The sequence below is a fragment of the Pseudophryne corroboree genome, chromosome 5 (assembly GCF_028390025.1).
Source record: "Pseudophryne corroboree isolate aPseCor3 chromosome 5, aPseCor3.hap2, whole genome shotgun sequence".
Taxonomy (NCBI): domain Eukaryota; kingdom Metazoa; phylum Chordata; class Amphibia; order Anura; family Myobatrachidae; genus Pseudophryne; species Pseudophryne corroboree.
The window spans coordinates 667,571,299-667,585,229 of NC_086448.1; the positions used below are offsets into that span (position 1 = coordinate 667,571,299).

General features: G+C 44.3%; 1 long non-coding RNA gene across 1 annotated transcript in view; it reads left to right on the forward strand.

Annotated features, from left to right (window-relative positions):
• The first annotated feature begins 788 nt into the window (after positions 1-788).
• Positions 789-13,931, forward strand: part of LOC134929301 (uncharacterized) — a 162,208-nt gene continuing 149,065 nt past the window's right edge. The window contains exon 1 of the long non-coding RNA XR_010178456.1: positions 789-937. This is a non-coding gene — a long non-coding RNA (uncharacterized LOC134929301). The remainder of the gene's footprint in view (positions 938-13,931) is intronic.

The following is a 13,931-nucleotide window of genomic DNA, read 5'->3' on the forward strand; positions in this document are numbered from 1 at the left end:
TCGTGCAAAGGACCTGGACGTGACAAAATGAGTGGGCAGGAGAGAACTTCCGCCCTTACAGCTCCTAAATGTTTTCTTCGTTCTCCATTCGTTTGGGGGAATTTTTTTCTCTATGCAGCATTGGACCCTCGCGGGCTCGCTTCACTAGCCATGCTTCGGGCTCGGTGTCTTGCTTCGCTTGCCACACTTTTCTATTCCAAATAGATTGTGACATGGACACAGGGTGTTATGGGAAAGGTCCTCTGCACGAAGAGAAACTAGACACTACCTCTCCGGTAGCGCCACCGTATATGTTCACAGCATACAGCTCTATGTAGCAGCGCACCGGAGAACTTGGTGCTCACACTGACCAGGGGAACAGCAGCCTAACGTCCGCCAGCAGGAGCGCCTTTTATATACACCTAGCTACCCACTCACGGACTCCCTATCTTGCACACGGCACTCTGTTACAGGCTCGTGGCCCTCTCCTCTGCACACGGCCCTCTAATCACCGGCATGGGGACCTCCTGCAGCAGCAGCACAGCACTAATAGTACCTTCTAGTGCTCTATCTGCTAACGTATGCAATAAACACACACCGCCTCACTGCACTAATACAATCCCTTTCTTGAGTTTAAACACATCTTCCCAATATTCATAAATAATACATTTCACCTACACTACAATATAGGCTATTTCATATATATACACTTCATTATTATATACACATTATTATATACTTCTTTTTATACAAAAACTAATTATACTAATTGATAACTCCATATTTATATTTACATATTTATAGGTTTAACCTAATATTAGGCTACAGAGAGTGAGGATGTTTACCGGTGAACACTCCGCCCCCTACTCCTGTATGCACTGCAGATTTCATCTGAGGCTCCCGGTGACCTGTATGATGTGAATCTGTAGGAATTTGAAAGATTGTCCGGCTGGCTCAGGTAGTACTATGCCATAATACCACAGTATGCTGCCTCTCTTCCTGTACCATTATTATTTAATCATTCTCTTTTTGGTTACTGCCCATGTCAGGCTCTTTTTGCACTTTTCTCTTCTGTACCAGCCTTCTGCTTTTTTCCTCTACTCTGTGCCAGCCTCTCTTCCCTTCCTTTGTCTGTATCAGCCTCTCTGCCCATCTTTCAGTGCCAGCCTTTCTACCATCCTGTCTGTGCCTACCTCTCTCCTCTTCTGCTGTGACAGACTTCCGGACCTTCCTCTGTCATTGCCAACCTTTCTGCCCATCCTGTCTTCCCTTCCACTGTGCCAGTCTTTCTGACCTTCCTCTGTCTGCACCACTGTTTCCACCCATCCTTTGTCTACCCCTGCCTCTCTGAGCTACGCTCTATGCCCATTATGTCTGCACCAGTCTCTTTTCTTCCTCTGTCTGTGCCAGCCTTTCTCCCCTTCTTCTACACCATCCTCTCTGCAAATCCTTTGTCTGTACCAGCTTTTCTGCTCATCCACTGTTTGCGCCAGCCTCTCTTCCATTCCCATCTTCTATGCACCAGCGTGTCTGCTTGTTATATTTCTGTGCCAGAATTTCTTCCCTTCCTTGGTGCCAGCCTCTATGCTCATCCTCGATCTGCACCAGCCTCTCATTCCTTCTATTTGCCATCCACTCTGCCCTCCATCTACTCTTCCTGTGTCAGTATCTTCCCCATTCCTCCCTTTGTGCCTTTTTCTCTCCATCGCTTTCCTATTTGTGTACAGTATGTCTTTTTCTTTCTTTCCCCCTCTTTGTGCCTTTGTTACTTTACAGTATATGTACAGCTATTTATCCATCTTGCCATTGTGTTTGTGTACAGCATCCCTTCATCGTATATATTCTTTAAATAAAATGCTTGGAAACCCCCCTTTAAAAATCCTGCATTTGGCCCTGTGACTGTTTCTCTTCAACCAGCCTTTGGCTTCATAAACATGGTTATTTTCACATTAATAGCCATGACATTCTAGGGATATGTCTCTACTGAACCCAACTATACAAAGTGAAGGTTTCCATTCTTATCAGTGGAATCCATATGAACTTCCCTTCCAGTCATTGTATTGGAGTGGAATTTGTCTTTTTTTAAATTAAAAAGGTCTTTACATATTATACTGGATTATTATTATTATAATTATCTACAGTATTTGAACACCATGCTTCATTTAAGATTAATAGTGGTCAGTTATGCTGCTTTTAGGGACAGTCATCTTAAATTCATTATTAAACATACATTAGTTCTCCATGAACCAAGTTATATACAATATACGTTTTATATTCCCCTAGTATTTAAATGAGTTTGCATCAAACATCTAGTTTTTGCTACTATAATATTCAAGCCTCAGTGCTGATAAGGTGTTTATAATTAAATGAATGCCCTATACAGTAGCTGTAAGATTTAATGCAGAATTGTTTCCAGGCCTTCAGTCCCCGGAGTGTAGTAAATTATTATAAGTCAATGTTATATAGCGTTAGAGTTATTCTTTAATGTATGAACTATTGTATATAATTATACTGTTAACAATTGTGAACCTACTACTGTAGGCCTGTGCACATCATATGCAGTAAACCAGAGCAGAGTTTTGTACAATGATTCAGACCCTCTATGTACAATGCAGTGATGCACCTTCAGATATTCCACAATAAAACACAGAACATAAAGTATTTCAGTGATCTGTAAACATTTTGACTGAGTTATAACATATAAAAAGGATATATATATATATATATATATATATATATATATATATATAGAGAGAGAGAGAGAGAGAGGTTAGTTTTAAGAAATTAAATCAAATAAACTCCACAAAAGTGCAGTTGGCCTTTATAATAGAAAATGGTTAACACATTATGGGTGGTATTCAAATGATACTGTATATCACGTCCAATCTCCCTTCTAAAGTGATCCCCGTTATCGCGCATATCAGGTACTGTATAAGAGCTAATCAACCAATCTGTGGGATGATTTTAAAAAACAAAATAGAAAATTGTCTTAATAAAAAAAAGCTGTTGAAACTATTAAATTGAATGTAATGTGGAGTTGTGTATGACTATAATTATATTGCTTGAGCTTATAAAGCTGACTGGTGTCTCTATTAAATGTAGGGACTAAAAATTTAATAATGGGGCTTATTAGTAGAGATGAGCGGGTTCGGTTCGTCGAGATCCGAACCCCCCCGAACTTAACGTGGTTTACACGGGTCAGAGGCAGCCTCGGTTCTTCCCGCCTAACACGCAAAACCCAAACGGGGGAAAACGTCATCATCCCGCTGTCAGATTCTCATGAGATTCGGATTCCATATAAAGAGCCGCGCGTCACCGCCATTTTCACTCATGCATTGTTGAGATAGCGAGAGGATGTGGCTACATTCTCTGCCTGAATAGCCCAATATTGCTAAATCTCAGCTCAATATCTGTGCTCAGTATCAGTGCTGCATTGTGGTGACCAGTATATATATAGTAGTACAGTACAGTAGTTCATTGCTGTATTTTGCTGCTCCGTGTTAGTTCTATTATAATAATGAGCACAGAACAGTGCTCAGTATCTGTGCTCATTATTATCATTGCTGCATTGTGGTGACCACTGACCAGTATATAGTAGTACAGTACAGTAGTCCAGTGCTGTATTTTGCTGCCCCGTGTCAGTTCTATTATCCAGAACAGTGCTCAATATCTGTGCTCATTATTATCATTGCTGCATTGTGGTGACCACTGACCAGTATATAGTAGTACAGTACAGTAGTCCATTGCTGTATTTTGCTGCCCAGTGTCAGTTCTATTATCCTGTATAGTGCTCAGTATCTGTGCTCATTATTATCATTTCTGCATTGTGGTGACCACTGACCAGTAAATAGTAGTACAGTACAGTAGTCCATTGCTGTATTTTGCTGCCCAGTGTCAGTTCTATTATCTTGAACAGTGCTCAGTATCTGTGCTCATTATTATCATTGCTGCATTCTGGTGACCACTGACCAGTATATAGTAGTACAGTACAGTAGTTCATTGCTGTATTTTGCTGCACAGTGTCAGTTCTATTATCCTGAATAGTACTCAGTATCGGTGCTCATTATTATCATTGCTGCATTGTGGTGACCACTGACCAGTATATAGTAGAACAGTACAGTAGTCCATTGCTGTATTTTGCTGCCCAGTGTCAGTTCTATTATCCTAAACAGTGCTCAATATCTGTGCTCAGTATCAGTGCTGCATTGTGGTGACTAAAAGTCCAGTGTCTTGTGCTGCATATTGCTGCTGTAGGGTGCTGTGGTAGTGTCCTGTCACTGTGTATAGGTCATCATCATTCCAGTCACAGTGGTATCTGGTATCTATCTAGTGGTATCTAATTCCAGAAATTACTGCCGGCTAATTCCAGATATATTACTGGCATATAATTCAACACATTAAAAAATGTAGAACAAAATTGTGGAGGGTAAAATAGGGAAAGATCAAGATCCACTTCCACCTAGTGCTAAAGCTGCCGCCACTAGTCATGGCAGAGACGATGAAATGCCATCAACGTCATCTGCCAAGGCCGATACCCAATGTCATAGTAGAGAACATGTAAAATCCAAAAAACAAAAGATCAGTAAAATGACCCAAATATTTAAATTAAAAGCGTCTGAAGAGAAGTGTAAACTTGCCAATATGCCATTTATGACACGGAGTGGCAAGGAATGGCTGGGGCCCTGGCCTAAGTTCATGGCTAGTGGTTCAGCTTCACATGAGGATGGAAGCACTCATCCTCCCGCTATAAAAATTAAAAGAGTTAAGCTGGCAAAAAGCCAGCAAAGAACTGTGCATTCTTCTAAATCACAAATCCCCAAGGAGAGTCCAATTGTGTCGGTTGCGATGCCTGACCTTTACAACACTGGATGGGAAGAGGTTGCTCCTTCCACCATTTGCACGCCCCCTGCAAGTGCTGGAAGGAGCACACACAGTCCAGTTCCTGATATGCAAATTGGAGATGTCACTGTTGAAGTACATCAGGATGAGGATATGGGTGTTGCTGGCGCTGAGGAGGAAATTGACAAGGAGGATTCTGATGTAGATGTGGTTTGTTTAAGTCAGGCACCCGGGGAGACACCTGTTGTCCATGGGAGGAATAAGGCCATTGACATGCCTGGTCAAAATACCAAAAAAATCACCTCTTCGGTGTGGAATTATTTTAACAGAAATGTGGACAACTGGTGTCAAGCTGTGTGTTGCCTTTGTCAAGCTGTAATAAGTAGGGGTAAGGACTTTAACCACATAGGAACATCCTCCCATATACGTCACCTGGAGTGCATTCATCAGAAGTCATTGACAAGTTCAAAAACTTTGGGTGACAGTGGAAGCAGTCCATTGACAACTAAATCCCTTCTTCCCTTTGTACCCAAGCTCCAGCAAACCACACCACCAACTCCCTCAGTGTCAATTTCCTCCTTAGATAGGAATGCCAATAGTCCTGCAGGCCATGTCAATGGCAAGTCTGACGAGTCCTCTCCTAACTGGGATTCCTCCGATGGATCCTTGAGTGGAATGCCTAATGCTGCTGTTGCTGCTGGTGGTGCTGTTATTGCTGCTGGGAGTTGATCGTCATCCCAGAGGGGAAGTCGGAAGACCACTTGTACTACTTCCAGTAAGCAATTGACTGTCCAACAGTCCTTTGCGAGGAAGATGAAATATCACAGCAGTCATCCTGTTGCAAAGCAGATAACTCAGGCCTTGACAACTATGTTGGTGTTAGACATACGTCCGGTATCTGCCGTTAGTTCACAGGGACTTAGAGAATTGCTTGAGGTACTGTGTCCCTGGTACCAAACACCATCTAGGTTCCACTTCTCTAGGCAGGCGATACCGAGAATGTACACAGACGTCAGAAAAAGAGTCACCAGTGAATGCAGTTGTACCCACTGTCCACTTAACCACGGACATGTGGACAAGTGGAGCAGGGCAGACTAAGAACTATATGACTGTGACAGCCCACTGGGTAGATGTATTGCCTCCCGCAGCAACAACAGCAGTGGCGGCACCAGTAGCAGCATCTCGCAAACGCCAACTCATTCCTAGGCAGGCTACGCTTTGTATCACCGCTTTCCATAAGAGGCACACAGCTGACAACCTCTTACGGAAACTGAGGAACATCATTGCAGATTCGCTTACCCCAATTGGACTCTCCTGGGGATTTGTGACATCGGACAACGCCACCAATATTGTGCGTGCATTACATGTGGGCAAATGCCAGCACGTCCCATGTTTAGCACATACAATGAATTTGGTGGTGCTGAATTTAAAAAAAAAATGACAGGGGCGTGCAAGAGATGCTGTCGGTGGCCCAAAGAATTGCGGGCCACTTTCGGCATTCAGCCACTGTGCCGAAGACTGGAGCACCAGCAAACACTCCTGAACATGCCCTGCCATCAGCTGAAGCAAGAGGTGGTAACGAGGTAGAATACAACCCTCTCTATGCTTCAGAGGATGGAGGAGCAGCAAAAAGCCATTCAAGCCTCTCTGAATGCACCTGACTCAAGCGCAGTGGAACATGATTTCAATGTTGTGCAAGGTTCTGCAACCCTTTGAACTTGCTACATGTGAAGTCAGTTTAGACACTGACAGCCTGAGTCAGGTCTTTCCCCTCATCAGGAAGCAGCTGGAGAGATTGAAGGAGAAGCTAAAAAGGAGCGATTCTGCTAGTCATGTGGGACTTGTGGATGGAGCCCTTCATTCACTTAACCAGGATTCACAGGTGGTCAATCTGTTGAAATCAGAGCACTACATTTTGGCCACCGTGCTCGATCCTAGGTTTAAAGCCTATGTTGTATCTCTCTTTCCGGCAGACACAAGTCTGCAGATGTTCAAAGACATGCTGGTGGGACAATTGTCAAGTCAAGCGGAACGTGACCCGCCAACAGCTCCTCCTTCATTTTCTCCCGCCACTGGAGCTGCCAGGAAAAGGATAAAAATTCCAAAACAACCCGCTGGCAGTGATGCAGGGCAGTCAGGAGCGATAGCTGACATCTGGTCCGGACTGAAGGACCTGCCAACGATTACTGACATGTCGTCTACTGTCACTGTATATGATTCTGTCACCATTGAAAGAATGGTGGAGGATTATATGAGTGACAGCATCCAAGTAGGCACGTCAGACAGTCCGTACGTATACTGGCAGGAAAGAGAGGCAATTTGGAGGCCCTTGCACAAACTGGCTTTATTTTACCTAAATTGCTCCCCCTCCAGTGTGTACTCCGAAAGAGTGTATAGTGCAGCCAGTAACCTTGTCAGCGATCGGCGTAGGAGGTTGCTTCCAGAAAATGTGGAGGAGATGATGTTCATCAAAATTAATTATAATCAATTCCTCCGTGGAGACATTTACCAGCAATTGCCTCCAGAAAGTACACAGGGACCTGTGATGGTTGATTCCAATGGGGACGAATTAATAATCTGTGAGGAGGGGGATGTACACAGTGAAAAGGGTGAGGAATTGGACGACGATGAGGAGGTGGACATCTTGCCTCTGTAGAGCCAGTTTGTGCAAGGAGAGATTGATTGCTTCTTTTTTGGTGGGGGCCCAAACCAACCAGTCATTTCAGTCACAGTCGTGTGGCAGACCCTGTCGCTGAAATGATGGGTTTATTAAAGTGTGCATGTCCTGTTTATACAACATTAGGGTGGGTGGGAGGGCCCAAGGACAATTCCACCTTGCACCTCTTTTTTATTTTTATTTATCTTTGCATCATGTGATGTTTGGGGCCAATTTTTTTAAGTGCCATCCTGTCTGACACTACAATGCCACTCCTAGATGGACCTGGTGTTTGTACCGCCCACTTGGGTCGCTTAGCTTAGTCATCCAGCGACCTCGGTGCAAATTTTAGGACTAAAAATAATATTGTGAGGTGTGAGGTGTTCAGAATAGACTGGAAATGAGTGGAAATTATGGTTATTGAGGTTAATAATACTATAGGATCAAAATGACCCCCAAATTCTATGATTTAAGCTGTTTTTGAGGGGGTTTTGAAAAAAAACACCCGAATCCAAAACACACCCAAATCCGACAAAAATTCTTAAGGGAGGTTTTGCCACAACGCATCCGAATCCAAAACACGGCCGCGGAACCGAATCCAAAACCAAAACACAAAACCTAAAAAATGTCCGGTGCACATCTCTACTTATTAGTGATAAGGTTTATTTTGTAAATGTGAATAGTATTACCATTATGTTATGAGTGTTGGGAATGATGTGTGTGCAGGTGGGGTGTGGATCATAAGATCGACAGTAACTAGGTCAACAGTCATTAGGTCGACCACTATTGGTCGACAGTGACTAGGTCAACACCTGAAATAGGTCGACACGGTCATTAGGTCGACGTGGAAAATGTCGACATTAGTTTTTAATATATTTTTTGTGCCGTTTTCTTTGTAAAGTGACTGGGAACCCCAATTAGTGCACCGTGCTCCATCACATGGCTCACTTTGCTCACCTTGCTTTGAGCAAGGTGCCTCGCTGTACTCGGCACAGGTTACTATTCCCAATCATAGTCCACGTGGATAGTAAAGTATGAAAAAGTTCAAAAAATAAAAAAAGTGAAAAACTTACATTGACATTTTCATGTGTCGACCCTGGCCATGTCGACCTAATGCATGTCGACCAATAGTGGTTGACCTAATGAGTGTCAACCTAAGTGCTGTCGACCTGAAGACCGGATACTGTGCATGTGTTTTTGCATTCAGGCACTAATATTGCTGTTGTGAAGGCAACACCATTGGCATAGCTACATTATAACACTTGCAAGGTGTGCAGTGCACATGGGCCCCTGGATCCAGAGGGGCCCACAATGCATACCCTGCATCCATATAATTATACTTTAGTTCCCTGTGGAGTCTCACAGTGGGTGGCACTGGAGACAGAAATCACCAGGAAAATGGTGTGGTACTTTCCTGATGTTTTGTGCATGCACTTTAGATATATCCCCTGCACTGAAAGGAGACATATCTGGGTATATGTCCCCTGTGCTGAAAGAGAGGAGGGTGCCCATATAGATCCTGCATATGGGATGTCTCCGGTCTTGAACTGCCCCTGGGTGACACACTAAGGGGGAATTCAATTGGGAGTAGGGTTCAGCAAGGTATAAAACATTGCATACCTCGCAATTTTTTGATTCCCATGGTATCCAATGGAAAAAAATAGTTGTGGGGTTTTCAGTACCTGAAAACCTGTGACGTAAGTAAAATAAAGAAAATTTTATTCACCCACCTGGTGATCCCTGTGGCTCTCAGTAGTCTCTTCTCCATCTCTGCACTAGGAAGGGGGCTGCTGGGAGATGTAGTCCCAGCTGTGCCTTCGTGGGGGGGGGAAATACACTACACAGGTGTCACTCACTCACTCACTCACTCACTCACACACACTCATGCACTTACACACTCACTCATACACATACTCACAGACACTCGGACACACTTAAACCCCTTTCAGACCGCCAGCTTGTAACCCGGGTTTATTGCACATGAGTGCACATAGGGCCTAATTCAGTTAGGATTGAAAATTCTGCTAATTATCAGAATTTGCAAATCTTTGGATCGCATGCTGGGGGCCACTCATCACAGGTCAAGGCTGCCCAACATGTTGACCACCGCCACCCCCTCATGTAACAAGCAATTTCTGCTTGTTAGCAGAAATTAAGGATGCCTCCTGTGTGTGCAGTTCAGCTGCACCCACAGGAGGCCCGCTGCCATGTTCACAAACATGGCAGCTACTTGTGACATCACGCAGACAATGCAATCATGCCCCCACCACACCCATGATTGCACCGCACCCCCCCGTCGTTTGGCCGCCTCCACCCCTGCAATGCTCTGTCTCCACCAGAGCCGGCCTTAGGCATAGGCAAACTAGGCAATTGCCTAGGGCATTTGATATGCCTAGGGGCATCAGCAGCTTCTGCTGATTAAAATGATATGTGGCATGCCAATATTCTGTGTGTAGCATTTCATATGCAGATACAGCCACAGTCGCACAAAGTATATAGGCATGCCACATATCATTTTAATCAGCAGAACCTGCTTGTGCATCCCAGCCACATAGCAATGCAAATAAGATGCATTTTCATTCAAAAAAGGTGCCAGACGTTAGCATTGAGGCAATATTTATGAGGACACATCTGTATCCAAGTAGAGGCAGAGGTCACAGTGTTAGTAGCAGTGTGAGTGCTGTGTGCATGTGAGTGGGTTGGTTGTGCAGTAGTGTTCGGAATATGTGTAAGGAGCATTATGTGTGTCATGTAAAAATGCATTAAAGGGTACTACTGTATGTGTGTCATTATGTGTATAGAGGCACTAATAATGTGCAGCAAATGTGTAGGGGGCACTATGTGTGTCATTATGTGTATAAGGGCATTAATAATGTGCAGCTTATGTGTAAGGGACATTATGTGTAAAAGGGCATTAATAAAGGTTGTCATAATGTGTAAGGCGCATTATGTTTATAAGGACATTATTAATGAGTTTCATATGTGTAAGGGGCATTACTGTGTGGAATTATGTGTATAAATGCATTACTAATGTGTGGCATTATGTGTATAAGGTACTCTACTACGTGGCGTTGCGTATAGAAAGGGCACTACTGTGTCGTCTAATTTGAATAAAGAGCAATAGGGTGTGATGTAATGTGAATAAGGAGCAATTCAGTGTGATGTAATGTGAATAAGGGGCTCTACTGTGAGGAGTAACGTATATAAGGTAAAGTGATACTACTGTGGGATGTAATATGAATTATGAACACTATCGCATGATCAAATGTGAATGAAGTTGCAGTACTGTGAGGCGTAATTGGAATTGGGGTTACTATTGTGTGGCCATGCCCCTTGCCAGCAAAAACACACCCCTTTTTGGGCTGTGCGCCAAATGTGCAACTGTTCCTATTTAAAATATAGGGGGTACAAACACCAAAATAAGGACTGCTATGGGTGAGGGATGATGGTGCCGGGAAAGAGGTGCAAGGTCAGAGGCGGAACCAGCGGTGGTGCTAGGGGGCACCAGCCAAAATCTTGCCTAGGGCATCATATTGGTTAGGGCCGGCTCTGGTCTCCACCCTGGAAATGGAGTGTTGCCGATTGCTAGCTGAGATCCAACCTGAATCTGCCCAATAGAGCCTAATTCAGACCTGATTGCAGCAGCAAAATCTTTCTCTAGTGGGAAAAACCATGGCCCTGATTCTGAGTTGTTCGCTCGTTCATTTCCTTCGCATCGGTGCGATTTTCCGCTAACTGCGCATGCGCAATGTTCGCACTGTGGCTGCGCCAAGTAAATTTGCTAATGAAGTTTGGTATTTTACTCACGGCATTACGAGGTTTTTTCTTCGTTCTGCTGACCGTTGTGTGATTGACAGGAAGTGGGTGTTTCTGGGCGGAAACTGGCCGTTTTATGGGTGTGTGTGAAAAAACGCTGCCGTTTCTGGGAAAAACGCAAGAGTGGCTGGAGAAACGGGGGAGTGTCTGGGCGAACGCTGGGTGTGTTTGTGACGTCAAACCAGGAACGACAAGCACTGAACTGATCGCACTGGAAGAGTAAGTCTCAAGCTACTCAGAAACTGCAAAGTAAAATCTTTTCGCAATATTGCGAATCTTTCGTTCGCAATTCTGCTAAGCTAAGATTCACTCCCAGAGGCGGGCGGCTTAGCATGTGCACTGCTGCGAAAAGCGGCTAGTGAGCGAACAACTCGGAATGAGGGCCCATGTGCCCTGCAGGTGGGGCAGATATAACATGCGCAGAGAAAGTTAGATTTGGGTGGGTTATATTATTTCTGTGCAGGGTAAATACTGTCTGTTTTATTTTTACACTGCAATTTAGATTTCAGTTTGAACACACCCCACCATATCTAGCTCTCTCTGCACACATTGGGGGTAATTCTGAGTTGATCGCAGCAGGAACTTTGTTAGCAGTTGGGCAAAACCATGGCCCTCATAAGTTGTTCGCTCGCTAGCTGCTTTTAGCAGCATTGCACACGCTAAGCCGCCGCCTACTGGGAGTGAATCTTAGCTTAGCAAAATTGCGAACGAAAGATTCTCTAAATTGCGAATAGAAATTTCTTTGCAGTTTCTGAGTAGCTTGATACTTACTCTGCCACTGCGATCAGTTCAGTCAGTTTCATTCCTGGTTTGACGTCACAAACACACCCAGCGTTCGCCCAGACACTCCCCCGTTTCTCCAGCCACTCCCACGTTTTTCCCAGAAACGGTAGCGTTTTTTCACACACACCCATAAAACGGCCAGTTTCCGCCCAGAAACACCCACTTCCTGTCAATCACATTACGAACACCAGAACGAAGAAAAAACCTGGTAATGCCGTGAGTAAAATACCAAACTTCTTAGCAAATTTACTTGGCGCAGTCGCAGTGCGAACATTGCGCATGCGCAATTAGCGGAAAATCGCTGCGATGCGAAGAAAATTACAGAGCGAACAACTCGGAATGAGGGCCCATGTGCACTGCAGGGGAGGCAGAGAGAGATAGATTTGGGTGTGGTGAGTTAAATCTGCAATCTAAATTGCAGTGTAAAAGTAAAGCAGCCAGTATTTACCCTGCATAGAAACAAAATAACCCACCCAAATCTAACTCTCTCTGCAAATGTTATATCTGCCCCCCTGCAGTGCACATGGTTTTGCCCAATTGCTAAAAAAAATTTCCTGCTGCGATCAACTTGGAATTACCCCCATTATACACTGTTACACATTCCTTTGATTGTATTGATTGTATTGATTGTATTATCAATTACTGTTATGTTGTGAATATTGTTTCTCTCCACTGTCACACATTCTTTTGAGTGTATTTTCAATTAATGTTCTGTTGTAAACATTTTTTTCCCCGCAGCTAGGCTATAGTATTGTATTGCATTGTTTGTATTGTTTATCTAAAGGTAACAGGGAGTTAGACTTTACAAACAAAATGGGTGGGGCCGTGATTGAGAATCTCACTCAGTGCATGTTGTGCAAAATGTATGTATGTATGTGTAAATGTATGTATGCGCACCTGGAGCAACAGTCCCATTGTGAATACATCTACACGAGGTGTGTGCGCATGGTTGCCCTGGAAGCCCAGGTAATTGATCTAGAGCAAACGGTTGTGCGACTGAGAGATATTCACAATCTCGAGCAGTTTAGCTAGAACCGATGGTGGAGTTGCATGGGGGGGTCACCGGTAGACGAGGACAACCAGGCAGCCAGCTGGGTCACAGTTAGAAGGAAGAAAAAGAGGGGTAGGCACGACATCTCTGAACTACTAATCCCTAACAAATTTGCCTGACTGGACAAAGATTCGATGGATGGTAGTGAGGAAATTATGGAGCTGGAGGAGACTGTTCCCTCTAGCAACTTGACGAGCGGTCCCTACGGCATTGATGGGTAAAAAGAAAGTGAGGTACCTAGTCAGATTGTGGTGGTAGGGGATTCTATTATCAGAAAGACAGATAGGGCAATCTGCAATCGGCACCGTGTTTGCAGAACAGTCTGTTATCTCCCGGGTGCTTGGGTAGGGCACATCGCGGACCGGGTAGAAAGATTGTTGGGAAGGGCTGGGGATGACCTGGCAGTCTTGGTGTATGTTGGCACCAACGACAAAGTTAGTGGTAGGTGGGCTGTCCTTAAGAAAGATTATAGAGACTTAGGCCAGAAACTAAAGGATATCTAAGGTAATATATACCTGTGCCACACGCTAGCCAAGTGAGGCAGAGGGAGATTAGGGAGGTAAATGTATGGCTTATAGACTGGTGTAGGAAAGAGGGGTTTGTGTTCCTGGAACACTGGGCAGACTTCTCAGTCAGGTGCCATCTTTTTTGTAGCGATGGACTGCATCTGGATGAGGAGGGGGCAGCAGTGCTGGGGGAAGGATGTTTAGAAGTTTGGAGGAGATTTTAAACTAGGGGCCTGGGGGGAGGGTTTAGCTAGAAACTACGGGTCATGCAGTGAGTATAGTAAGGATGGAGGTAGTGAAC